The sequence below is a fragment of the Rhea americana genome, unplaced genomic scaffold, assembly GCF_003343005.1.
Source record: "Rhea americana isolate MKP2758 unplaced genomic scaffold, rheAme1 scaffold_63, whole genome shotgun sequence".
NCBI classification, from domain to species: Eukaryota; Metazoa; Chordata; class Aves; order Rheiformes; family Rheidae; genus Rhea; species Rhea americana.
The window spans coordinates 3,378,476-3,392,725 of record NW_028186790.1 but is presented as its reverse complement, the minus strand read 5'-3'; positions in this window follow the sequence as shown (position 1 = coordinate 3,392,725).

Here is a 14,250-nt window from a genome sequence, read left to right as displayed (position 1 = left end):
CGTATCTACACAGCAGGTTCAGCAGAGGATGCTTCCCCAAGTGTCTCTTCATGCAGCRAAAAAGTCATTTCTACGAGTGAGGGGATTTAACATTTCCATACTTAGCCAACCCTTTATAGAAAACCCTAGAAATTTAATGAAGAGTCTTATCTTTCAGTACACTGCAAAGTCTATATTGCTAATTATATCCTTCCTACGGAATCCTAAACAGAGCCGTAATAAGAATATCCTTTTCCATTCCAACTCRTAGAAGAATTTTGATTTTATGTCTGAAAGACATTAGTGTTTGGCCATTTAGGTAAGACTACTTAAGATCGAAAATTAGCACTGATTGTAATGGTGCTTGTGACTTTAGTTCTAAGGAGCTTCTGTAGTCATGTTGCATACTTTAACGGTCTGTATACAGGGTGCTGTCCCAGCCCCTCCTGCTCAAGTTGTTTCACCTTGCATGGGAGAATTTGGAGTTCCCTGGCCCAATCTAAGGGCAGGCAGCTCTACGACCCAATGAGAGACCAGTTTTCTGGGAGAGACACACAGTTTCCTGTCTCTTCTTTAGTAATATATAAATCTTCCATACGCACAGAGCAAGATCCTGCACACAGCCCTCCCTCCAGCCAAAATTACAAAGCTGGAGTCTTGTAGTCCTGCATAGTAGGTGAAGTCTCTGCATCATGAGCCATTTTCATGGTACAAAGAGCACAAGTCTCCAATATTAACATATAGATGGAGACACCTGTGTACTGAACAGTTGGATTCATGTCATCATCTCATTTTACATAAGGCATTGCTCTCTCATTTTAATGCGTTCAGTTACAACTGATGACCTCTAGGGAAAAGTCTTCAATCCCATTAGCCATAGAAGTCCCAATGGAAGCCATAATTCTTGAAGAAATCACTTCATCATACCTCAGCCATGTAACTCCAACGGCATGTGCAGATTCCCCTACCAGGYTGTGACAAAATTCAGTGAGTAACATTAAAGACTAATGTAGTGAGTGAGTAGCATTCAAGATGATGACTGATAGCAATGATTTTTCAAGCAAGAACTGCTTATTCTGAGACTCCTACTGGGGATAACTCACTTGCTATTCCTCTGCTTCCTCATTTTCCCCATCCCAATTAAATAACCAACCTAGTGCAAAAAGCAATTGATGATTTTTTTCCCACTGACTAAATGAAAAYGCATTTAATTAGAGTATCCAGTACATGCCATACACAGGGCAGGAGCATCTGAGAGAGCTGTGGCAATAGCTCCCTGTATTAACATTTCAGAAATTTCTAAAAGTGGGCAAATATGCTTCAACAATTATTATTTAATAGATTACTTCCTCAAATGCCAAATGAAGAGTAAATGGGAAAATCATACATTGTAACATGAGGGAGTAGCAGTACTTAGTCACAAATATAGACCAATATCCCACAGATCAGATGAGGAACCAAATCACATAACCCTGTTTCAGGAGTGTTTGAACTCAGAGTTTTAAACAAAGCCATTAGAAGATAGCAAAATTACCTAGTGTTTTACATCAAGGCACAAGTTTCAGCATATTTTGCAAGTATCATTATCTCTGYTTTAAATAGGAGGAAACTGTGTCTATATCACATTAGAGAAAGTAATGCGGAGCTTCTCAAACCACTGCCAACTCAAGCCGCAAAGTACACATGATCAGATTTACTCACTTGAGAAAAACACCATGTATATGCAGCTATGCAGCTTCCAGGTGCAAGCAGGCTCTGGGGAGAGTGATCCTCAGTGTTTCTGCTCCACTTTCCTTAGCACTAGCTTTAGCATTGTCAGCTCATGCAGACCCAGCTCAGATAYCGCTATACCTACCAAGCAAACATGCCAGTAGCAATGAAGGCAACTTCAAGGAAGACGTCATACTTGAATTCAGAAACCTTTGAGTCCAAAGAAATTACTCAGTACCATAATTCCCAAATTCTAAACAAAAATCTTGCTTTTCTCTGAGTTCAGATTAMGTTTTGTGAGCTCTAAGAGGCTGATGTCTGTCTGTGGCATAGCCGTGCAAGAATATGCTGCTGGTTGACTCCAGCTCCCTCAAAGGACTGATGTGGGTRATTAACACTAAGGACGTTGTAGTTGTGAAATCGGCAGCAGATGTGGAGATAGAGAATGCAGCTTAGTGCAGAGCAGGCGTGGGARAGGAACTGTTTTTAAACTAAACTGCTGAATCTTCTGAGAACTGTTTATGCTTTTCTAGAAACTGCCACCACTGCTGAGTGAATTCATCAGGTGAGTGAATAATGGGAAAACCCTGAGAGGCTGAGGTACAACTGAGCCAAAATGACTCCCCATAAAGCCCTATTCAGTGCCTGTTTGTCTCATTTATTACTACATAAAATATCCTTCATGGGAAAGTGACTGACAATTATACTTTCTCCATATATCTTTGCACTCTGTATTGTCTAGACAAAAATAGGTAGCCTGACTGCAGGCCCCTTCTTTCAAAATCATCTTTGTGTTTTTCTGTTGTTTCTGCCTTTTTTTTTTTTTTTTTTTTTTTTTTTTTGATTACTTAATGAAAGAAAGCATCATTCTGAATTTTTCACATTACTCTTTCTAAAGGCAGCTGTTTCTTATTTTTCCATGCATCATCAGAAGTGATGTCAGCCTCAACAGGAGCATAAATCCAGGGCCACAGTATTGCTGAAGCCCCAGGTTTCAATTTTCCAGAAAGTAGGGGAAAGCAGAAAAAGCCAATTAGAGAATGAACTGCCTCCTGTTACCATAGAAATCGCAAAGCAAGTGACCTCATCTTCTAATCTTGGTGCGTGAGAAAGGAGAAGCCAGCAGAGGATTTCCAGGCCCGTGACGGGTGGACAAGGCCAGCCCATCATGGTGTAGACAGTGAAATAGGTGTTATGATGCTTTCTGTTACTTGAATTTTTAAGCCTCTGAGGGCAGCACAGCCAGCAGACAGATATTTTGTTCTCAGGATGGGAAACATGCACTTTGTGCTGTCTTATAATATCTCTCCCTTTTCTTTCTGTTGTTACTTGTGACCTGTTACTTGTGTTCAAAATTTCCACAAAGCTCCCTGTTTCGAACTTGGGTTACCAGTGGCTTTTTCCTGTCTCTGATCTTTTCCTTTTAGAGTCTACCTTGTCTACCTCGCTTGATTTTGTATGTTTTATTTTGCTTTTTGTTGATAACAAAAGGCAAGTTGATGTACTAGACAAGTCACTGCACTAAGGTTGTGGAGACTTGCAAAAAAATCTAGCTCAGGTCCTGAACTATGGTAAGTTGTTTCATCTCCTTCATGTCTCCTCATCTGTCCAAACTGATCTGAGCAGGGACMCACTGTTATGCTTATAAGCAATGTCACAACACAAATAAGCAATGAGTAGGATACAATTGATTAATTCTCAGGCATACGCTATTCACATATCAGAGGAATAGAAAGAAAGATCAATCAATAGTTAGCAAATAAAGCAGAGTCTAGGTACCACCAAGCAATTTGGGCTCTCAACCTCAAGGAGTTTCCTGGTCAGGCGTCCCCAAACCAGGGAGGAAGCGACTTGAACATGTCTTTCCTAGAGTAAGTCCCCTTACCTTACCTATAGATATACCTGACAGTGATGACCACAAGTCATATGACAAAGCTTTGTTCAGCCARTGGGACTAAGATGTGGTTCAGATGAAACAAAGATGTGGTTCCAGGTGGTCAGTTCTTGGCAGATTGTCCTGTTCGCAGGACAATGCAGCTGTCCAAGTCCTATTAATAAAGCAAGTTGTATCAGCCCTCAGGTATCCGCTCACATTAATAACAGTGACTGGAGGGCAGCCTGTGGAAGCAGGTGTACTTMATCAGTATAACAACGGGGTTCAGTGTAGCCTCCCCTGCACACACTTCCGTTGCTTCAGTTTGTGCAGGCACTAGGAAAAGGCCTCCACAGCAGCTGCTGCCTGTAGGTACCATGCAATCAAATCAGACATACAGTTAGAAGACAACCAAGCAAGGCAGAGCTTTGCCTATGTAGCATGTACTCATTTTCTTCAGAAAACGTACATTTGAGAACTTCAAAGGAATGTTACACTTCCTATAAGATTTCAGCATGACTCTCCTCGAGAAACCTCTCCTCTATTTTCTTTTTGCCTCTGGCCATGTCTACCACTCAACAGACACCCAAGCAGTGCCCATGGAGAAAAGTATAGTATGTATCACGCTAAATAGATCATGCCTGTAAGCTTCAAAATTATAAGGTCATAGTAACAAGTTGTAAGCAAACTCCTTCTCACTGCAAGGACCTGTGAGCACTGCTGGATGCTTCTTTCAGGGGGAGGCGTTTTGCAGGTGGCTTCTGAGAATGAGCTGGTAGTAGCTATTGCAGCCACGACCGTGATTATCCTGGCACCAAGCACAAGCTAGCAGCGCTTGGTTAATGCACCAAGCTACCCAGCAAGGTTTGTTCCTGTGGATTCTAGTCAGCTTTGACTGCAGGAAGGATGTGTCCTGCAAAATACTGTATACATACATTTCCCGCTACCTGTCACTGTATGAGGAGTTCATGGGTCAGTTAGTAGTCATCTAGAATGACAATACAGCCTCAGTTTCAATCGATAAAACAATGGGCATCTTTAAATACAATTTTTTTTAAAAAAAAAAAAGAAAAATAAAAAAGGGAACTATATTTCTAATTAAATCATGCAAATGTGAAAGGAAGTTAAATATTTAGATTTTTAAAGACACCTTCAAAACAACTCTCATGGGTATAGTAGAATCTGTACTAAAGGGCCTAGCAAATATACTAATTTTACAGAAGATTTCTTGAATTGAATGCACTACACATTTAAGTAGGCTGTGACAAGTAATTCAGGAGTTTCARTATACCATATGACATATTTTATTTTTTTTATTACTACTGACATGTCAACAGATTTGAGGAAAACATTTTTTTAAGTAAGCACAGCTGCTATCAATTTGGATAATGATAGTCCATCACCATTTTTTGTGTGTACAAACAAAGGGAGTGAATGTTCATGCAAAGCAGGGAGTCTGTATGATTCTCATTCACAAACCATTTGCAAACTGTACAGGGTCAAGGCAAAATTATTATTTGAGTTGCTGGCCTCAGCAGTGCAGATGCTGAAATAGAATACTTTTCTAGTTTGGTAAATTTAATTTCTGTGTACTCTATCTTCATGATATCATATACGAATAATAGCTAGACACCCTCTGATTTCCTATCACAGTAACAGCATATCCTGCCAGCATAACTACTCACTATATCTTTCCACTGTTCTACTTTGTTTGCCCTCTATATTTCCAACTTTCTCAGTCTGTCCTCCCAAGATCAGTGATATTCCTGTACTATCATTGCTCATGGCTGCTGGTAAGAAAGTAGCCAGGTAAGCTAATTTTCTTTCTTTCTTTCTTTCCTCATTACTCTCTAGTGAGAGTTTAAGCGTGAGATTCTTCATCTATCTCCTTACCTGTAGGTAGTAAATTTTAAGTGTAATGGAAAGAAAATGTGAATATTTATGACACTTCCTCATTAGCACAATACTTGGACTGGGTTTTCCATGGCTCAATTGACTTACTTAAGCCTTATTTAAAAAGGCAATTGTTTATTTATGCAATTGCCTTGCGGAACTTCTGGCTAGTTAAAAAATCTCGCAGGTTGCAGTATATGCAACACTGTTTTCCTCATTATTCACATGCAGAACGTATGCAATAATTACCTTAGCTGAGAGCAAGGGTTTGGTCTTTCATGATARATTACAGGCACATAATTTTAGTCCACATTTTAGAGGAAATCTGTAATTTTTTAAAATCTATAAATTATTTTTTGATGTAAAATTGCAGCAAATACAAGATTTATATCAGATAAAGAATCTAATCTTCCAGCAGTCAGATTAACCCACCCTGATCTTCCAGCCAGACCTTTCAGGAGAAGAATCTAAGTGGAGAAGACATATCTCCCCCGCTTTTAATTTTGTGGTTACACTTTCTAAAACTAGACTTTGCACAGCTAACTGTTTCAGCATTTTCAGTAAAATATGAATGCAGATTGAGTCTAAAAGAGGAGAGATTCAATTTGGCAATCCACTATGGTTGTGACTTACACCTTTGTCCTTTTTATTCTCTGATTCAAAATGTTTCCACCCAATTATTTTTTTCCATAGAGTACTTCTACCACAGAATTCACTGGTGACTTACCTAACAAACACCTATTTTTAACCATGCTGCACACAGTCTGTCTGACAAACAAACCCAGGAGGGAAGTCTCCAGTGTACCTTTCCTGCATGGGAAAAGTAGCCTACAAAATATAAAATATTGCCACTTCTTCTAATGAAACATAACTCAGCCTACAACAAGACTCTAGGGACATAACTATATCGAATTGGAAGAGATTTGAAGTTCTGAAGCACCTTCCTGTTCAGGTGACCATGTCATATAATCTCATTAAAAATGTAATAAATTCCATTATAAAATTATTTCACTTTTTTATTCTCATTGCTCCTGTGGGAAGGCTACTTTGGAACTTTGCGTCTCTGGTGGTTAAAATCATTCTGTTAATATTCAGACTAAATTTACTCGGCCTTGTGAGAGCTTATTTGTCTTTTAAACAACTTTGGGCTTCAGCTGAAATACTTTTYAGATTCTTTTTTGTGTGGGTGCAGTAGACATAACCTTTATTCTGAACAATGATAGAACAGAAAAAAAATCCAGATGAGGCTTCTTCATTGTTTTTTCCAATGTCAATATACTTCTCTGGAATACTTGGAAATGTTTCTCCTGATCCATTCTAAGATTACATTTACCTTTTTGAGAGACGCATCACTCATTCAGGGCCAGGCAGTCATTCTAAAACCAATCTAAGCACCTAAGACCTTTCTTTCATTCGTTGATTCTTGCTGATAGCTCTCCAGTTTACACAAAAATATTGCTGCAAGTTCCAGTAGACTTATAGTCTGTAGACTTACAGTCAAGTCAGCCCATTTCTGTTGCACAAAAGGTCTCAAGATCAGACCTTTCTTCCTGTGAGGTTTTTAATCTTCCTCTGTATTACCRTTCTTCTCTTTTTTATCATCATCACCCCATTTCATTAACAACTTCCCAATTTTTTCGCAGACAGCATTAGTCAAAATATTAAATAAGGTGAATCTCAAGACTAATCCATAGGAAACTCCCACAGCAAATTCCTTGAAGAAAAATAGGTTCTCTTTCAGCTCAACCAAATTCCATCTTCCCTTCTCCTTAACTAACTCAGAATTACTCTACTAATCTCTCTCATTCAGTTTAACAAATTATGTTCAAGTGGTACTTTTATCCAAAACAGTTTTAACTATCTGTAGGTTCCTTCTGATTTCTCTCTGGAGCAGCCCTTGGTCTCCCATGACTACAGAAGGAGGCTAGATGATTAGCTCTGAAAAGATGTCTAATTTCTGGATGGATAATGTTAAGTGAGATGAAGCTGATCCTATTATCAGAAATTGTGTTACCCCATTAAGAGAGCATTCAGAGCGTATCCTTGCTGCCTACAAAAGCATACATCCTTCTCATGTATACAATAAGCCCTGCTTATGAAAGGGATTTTTCTATAGAGTGAGAAAAAGCAAACTGGATTATTCTGTCCTGTGTCACATCCCAGCCACTGGTAGTTCAACAAAGCAAACAGAAGCTGATGCCCTTCCTTGTATTAAAGTGTGTAACAATAATTCAGAGAACAATTTTTTTTTCAAAAGTAACTTTAAATTAAGACTATTATTTTTTCATGTCATTGGTCACAATAATGTTATTYTTTTGTTTTCCTGAAAAATATTGTGGGACTGAGTACTCTAGCTGAAGCCATTACTGAAATTATTCTTGAGATATTTGTGAATGTGATCCTTTGGGGATCAGTCAGGTTAAGTTAAAAATGTCAGAAAAATTAGTCTATTATTCTTTCCTCTAAGCCAAACAGCTTAAAACTTTGGGGAGATTTTTGTCATTAAATCCGCATCTTCACAAACATCTCTACAATTTAGTATACAGAAAGGGCTGTCATATCCGCCGTAAGGGAACCTCTGACTATATTTGAGAAAAACAAGCAAGGTATTCTGCAGATAGAAGCTAAAATTATTTCTAAGCAAAACTATTTATCATATTATGGTCATCTAAAGGCTTAGACACTCTAATTATTGTGATGATTGAATTGTCATGCATCAGCTATATCAAAGAGCTGAATGCTCCTAGTCAGAAGTCAGTAGTAAGGTGTTTGGGCGGGGAGGGTTGGTTTGGTTTCGTTTGTTTTTTTTTTCACAGCTAAGCCCAAAAGTGCAAGAAAGCAGCGAGAAATCTTTTTCCTTCAAGAGACAGCATTTAGACACTCTAGCATATCTATGCTATGTATCTAATGAACCCAGTTACATTATCTAACTCAGAAATACCAGCTGTGATCCAGGAGCTTAATTCCTTTTTTCGTGTATTCCTATTTCTGTAGGAATGTTTTCTTTAATGTCTGAAAGAATAATTGAAGACTAGCTAGTGAATTTGAGACAGGACAAAAATTTAAGAACTAATCATGACTTCATAAATTCACTTTATTCAAATAAAGGAATAACCTTCTTTTAAAAGATATTGAGAATCAATTTATCTCTATTGACCTTAAGATGTGCCAGAATTCAGTGCTACAGATCCAGACACATAAGGTTTGGTTATTTAAGCATGTAAATGTGAATTCTACCTTTCAAATGTAAGTATTCGTATTTCAAAATGTTGGTCTAAATTCAGGGCATTGCTGGAAACAAGATCKCAAGGTTATTAATTCCAAAGGAGTAGCAGGATTCCTATTGCTACATCTAGTATTAAATAGATACTATTAGTGATGTTACTACTATTAGAAATAACTTTAGGTAGTATCAGGGTTTAAGTTTATCATGTTCTGTCACCACTACCTTTGCAGACTTTGCATCCTCAGATATTTCCACACGCTACATGCTGGGACATGCAACGCTTATTTTCCTGCTATAGAAACACCACTCTGATAGTTTGCAAAGCAGCCTTCATTTATTTCAGACACTTTGAAGCAGTGGTGCCCTAATGCTTTTTACTTGCTTGAATTTGAAAATTTTGTAGTAAGGGTGTGTGTGTGTGTGTGTGTGTGTGTGTGTGTGTGTGTGTGTAATACATACAGAAAAAAGTATATATATATATAGACTAGTTATTAAGGAAAACAGAAAAAATGTTCATTAACTTGTGTTATGAAGGACCTTATAACTTTCTCCTGCAGACCACCTTTCTCACTTAGCCTGAGTTGTCACATACCTATCTCTGCAAGTTTGGAGATAGCCAGCAAAATCTGCAAGACCTCTACAAACGTACAAGAACTCTGTAATGCAGTTCCTGAACTTGTTTCTCAGAACAATAAATCTGCTTTGATTAATGTCATCRTAAAAAAGAGGACTGAAGTATGCAATGACACAGTGATGTCTCACYGTTCGCCTTTTGAATGAAATCTCACTCAGGACCTTCTGACTTGCTCCTAAATGTTACTTCTTATGCTCAGCACAAGTTGCTCCATGCCTATCTCTTCGAGCTCGAGAATAACCAGGGAAATGCCTCCTGAGGGCTACTGTGCAGACACATTATGCTTCCTGTGCAGCGTACACCTCCCATACTGGTTTGTTGTGGTTTTGGGCATGGTGCCAGTATATGCACCATCTGCACTCAGCCCAAGAGGGAAAGAAAAGTCATAAAGCCCATGCTATAGGACATRGAATTCTCTTGTATTTTCCCTTGTATTTGGCACTATAAATAGGTGTCAAAAGTGCTAAGGGAGTTTGAAAGCTATGGAGTTTTAACGAGGCAGAAGAAGCTCACATGATGGATTCCTAGGCTGTATCTAGGAATTGATCCAGCCTAGATAAAATAGGGTCAGGGATTCCTCTCTGCTTTGAGATGCATTAGCACAGATTCCCTATATCTGCACTATTGAAAAGTTTACCCTAGGTTCCCTCTGGTCCATRTATCATGCCCCAGTGGCTGTAGGGCAAAAATATCATTTCATATATGTGTATATGCGTATATGTCTTGTGTGAGCTTTTAATCAGTTGAAAGCAGGGACAGCTCTTACCTTGAGGATAGTAGGGTTATTTCTTTCTCATTTTTTTCTCTACATTATTCAGAATATGATTTTCCAAAAAGAAAGCTCTACAGAAGTGTGAAGCTGCACTCTCTGAGGCAACATTTGTTAGCTCAGATAAAGTACCACAGATATGTTATTTTTAAGCCTGTCTAGCCTCTCCACACAGTGCTGAATGGCCGTGTGCTAGCACCAGTAGGGAGTTCATCCAAAATGCATGTATTATGAGTCTTTGCATAGTGTAGGCACGTTATGCATGCTAGTTTGTTTTTATTCTAATGAAAAGCCAACATAAAAAAGATGTAAGTGGTTGGACCATGCGTTTGGGGATGGTAACAGGGAGAGACTGTGACTGAGGGTAGGTAATAGCATCCTCTTCTTGACTCCTCGATGGTACACTAACAGACTCCCTCTCAACTCTCTCTAGAACTGGAATCATCTCTGAATTTGGCATCATGTTTCAGAAGATAGACTACAGCTGTGCTGAGAATACACCGTTTGCTACCTGGGAAGAAAGTTCAAGTAAACTATGARATGATTGATTAAGTGAATGACGAAAAGAGCGTAAGAAAAAAAAAACAGAAGAGGTGCAATGAAAGGTTTTTACCTGCATAGATATACAGCAGAATGGAGCCTATGAAGTGAGAGAAATAAAGCCGGCACTACACGGAGCCTGATGCCAGGATAGTTTTATGTGTGTGACCCTTCCTGCTGCTCTAGGCACACCTCACACACAGCTGTCTTAGCAGTGGGGTGCAAGACCACCACCATAAGTTGGCTGAGCTGCACYGCTAAGGCTGCTGCACACATCTGCTCCTGGGCTTACCCATTCTTTATCTGCTGTCTTTTGGTAACATAGAGAAGTCCAGTGAAAACCAGCTTTTATTGAAGATTTCCACAGCTTGAAGCTCTTTTTCAATGAACTGCCTTTTTATCTATAGCATCCAGAGAGAAAAATTTTATAGCAGAAGGCATAGCCATAGATTCGGGTTCTGCTGCTGTAACTATCCTAGATATAATGTCTGACCTCAGCATGTCTCCTTCGGTGATATTTGCTTCTTCTATAAAGCTCCTAGAAGAAAGTTAAGTAACTAYTGCAATCAGCAGCAGTGAGGTATTATGTTTATGTGACACATTTTTAAACAAATACAGAAGTTGTTGGTAGAGCAGAGAGCTGATAGCTTTTATTGGGTTAAACTGCAGCAAGCTTCATCATCCCCATTCAGCCACATTAAAAGATGAGACGTGTGTGTCCTTTTGAAACTGCAGAACCAGTTAGTCTTCAGAATACTTTTTGTATAACTGGAAGGTCCAGGACTGAGACTGTCTTTTTAAACAATAATGAGAACAAAGCACAAATGAAAATCAACCACCTAACTCCTTCTTTAGATGCTGTAAAGCATTTTGAGGCTGTTGAACCTATGACTAAATGCTTTGGAGCTATCGCCTATGCTCTGAGTTTACTCTTACTCATTCTTCTTGAATATCTGTATTAGATGCTTCCTATTGATCATCACATATTGATATCTATAATTTCACTCGAAGGCTAACATCTGAGTCATTTTGGCAAAAACACCAGCATGTCTTTAAAAATACCTTTAAAAAGCTACCTAGTGCTAATTTTACTATTAAATATAAAGAATAAGAATCAGTTTTGCAGACAGTGTCATATACTTGGACAAACGAAAGGGACATAGAAAACAATAGAATCATTGTTCACAAATTTAACCCTAGGAAGGTCAGCAAAATAAAATCAAAACCACTTTCACAGAGAAAAGGTACCCAGCAATATTATTTTGGATCGTGTAGCTATAGGGTTTTTTTCCCATTGACTTTTGTCTCAGATGTGATAACCTGCTATGTAAAGCTATAACTGTGCTATGCACAGTTGCACCCCAGGTCTTTTAGACATAAAGACTATTGACAATAGGTCTTGCTTTCTACTCCCCTATGTATGGGCTGTTGCTGACTACCAAGAGCTCTAGACTGGTACTTTGCTGGCTATTTCTTGGGGCAAGTTCCAAATTTCAGCTTATTTTATTAACCATTTCTCCCTTCCATCTGGCACAAGTGCTGAAACCCTGATGTGGTCTTAATGGGTTTTGCAGTACCTAGGGCAACACAGTTTTTCTTTTTGGCAGCCAATGAGAATTACAGACTCTTTGCCCGCCTTTATTTCTGCATGTTGTATTAGTATAAGCCAGTGTAATTGACTGTAGCTGGCATATGTTGCCAATGTTGTTCAGCTGGCAGAGTAAAGAGTTTTCCTGAAGAAAAGAGAATTTTTCCACAGCRTTTTCAAGTTTGTCCATGTAAACTTATGATTGCCTGGAACCTGTATGTTGGAGCAAGGCTCTGACCAACAGGCGAGCAGATCTCACACTGTTCTAACAGATGTAGAGGAGCAGAGACTGCCAGCTGAGTGCATTTCCATCAGTTGTGTTAACTGAAGGCATAATTTGCAGCTGAAAAGGCTACTTACACTTTAGAAAACTTTATGCTTAGGACTGTTTTACTGCCAGAAAAATTTTCTTAAAACTCATCACCTGTGTAAACTTCGAGCTAGGAGATGTCTTGGAGTAGAAGAGGGCACTATCACAGCAAAGGGCCTTTTCCTTTTTAAATATACCTTCCCTCTTCCCTCTTTTAACTCACCCCCTGAAACTAACCAAGATGATCTTCTGCATTCCTGCCGAGTTTCATCTAATGAGGTCAGCAGACTTGCTCTCTGAGGTTTTTTTCTGCACAACAGGGGTACTCACAATGTAGTGTGAACCCCTGGTAAGGGTGATGCTACATAGACTTTTAAAAAGAAAAGTATGTGTGCCAATTTGGCTCGAATGCTCTGAACACATTGCGGGATCGTTAATGCAGGGGAAAAGGATAGTCATATAATCTGTCTGGATTTCACAACTGCACTTGGTGTCACATGGCACTACAGAGAGATTTCTTTGCTAAGTCAGAGAGCACATCACAAAGGGTAAATGCGCTGAATTGGATTAAAAGCTGGCTTATAAAGAAGAAATGGTTGGTGCTGGAAAAGAGGGACGATTCAGGATGATGAACAGTAATGACAGGGTTGCGGCAGCAAAGCGCAGTATTAATAACAGTGACGATGATGCATATTAATAATAATACTTTGCACTTCTATAGCACTTGCTTTGTTCAAAGTACTTTACAAACATCTAATTAATCATTATCTAATTAAGAATGACTTTGAAAGGGGCTGGGGGGGAGGGGTGTGTATGACTATTTAAAATGTGTCTTTGTTTGATAATGGCACAAAATAGGAGGAGGGCAGCAGCCACAAAGGCGCAGAGCATCCGCATTCAAAATGTTTTGGATAGATGAGGTTTATGGTCTGATAATTGGCTTATGCAGTTCAGCATAGAGAAGTATAAAGTAATGAGAGAAGGGAGGATCAAAACTATCCACAGAGACTATAGCCTAAAATGAAGCACAATACGAACCAAGAATAGACTTGGATGTGATAATGGATAATGCAGTAAATCACACTCTACAGTGTTTGGCAAAAGCAGAAAAGGCCTTGGGATTTACATTGTATACATAATCAGTGTCTTTTTCTGTTAAATAGGGCAGTAATGAGAGTACATCAGGAATATTTTACATTTCTGGTCTCCTTAAGCCTAATTCCCTACTAATTTGCCTGCCACGGCCCTCTTAAAGTCATCAGAATTACTAGGGGCCGTAATTTGGCCTCTTATTGTTAGTGCARATCCTACTGCCAAAGGAATTCAAGGCCTAACCAAGATGTCATTTAGTTATAGATCAAGTCCATGAGCAGAAAAATAGGTCAGCATTTGCAGAAACTGTTATCAGTACTTTCATCTGTCTTCTCTCTCAGTGCACTGGGATTTATCCAGAAGAGCTAATGGAGCTCCATCAGCTCACATGCCTATGATGTTGAATGCAGAATTTTCTCTGTCTTATAAGATTACGATGAGGGAAAAGTTTTAGAAAAAGATATGATCATAAATGAAGCCAGCATAATATACCACCAAATATTACAGTTGATTAATGACTATGTAATTGATATTCATAGCCACTGAAAATCAAAAGATACTTAAGCTCTGCAGACTAGATGGCTATCTTCCTCATTTCCTCCCCCCCCCTATTTGGTGTTCCCTCAAATTCCTCAG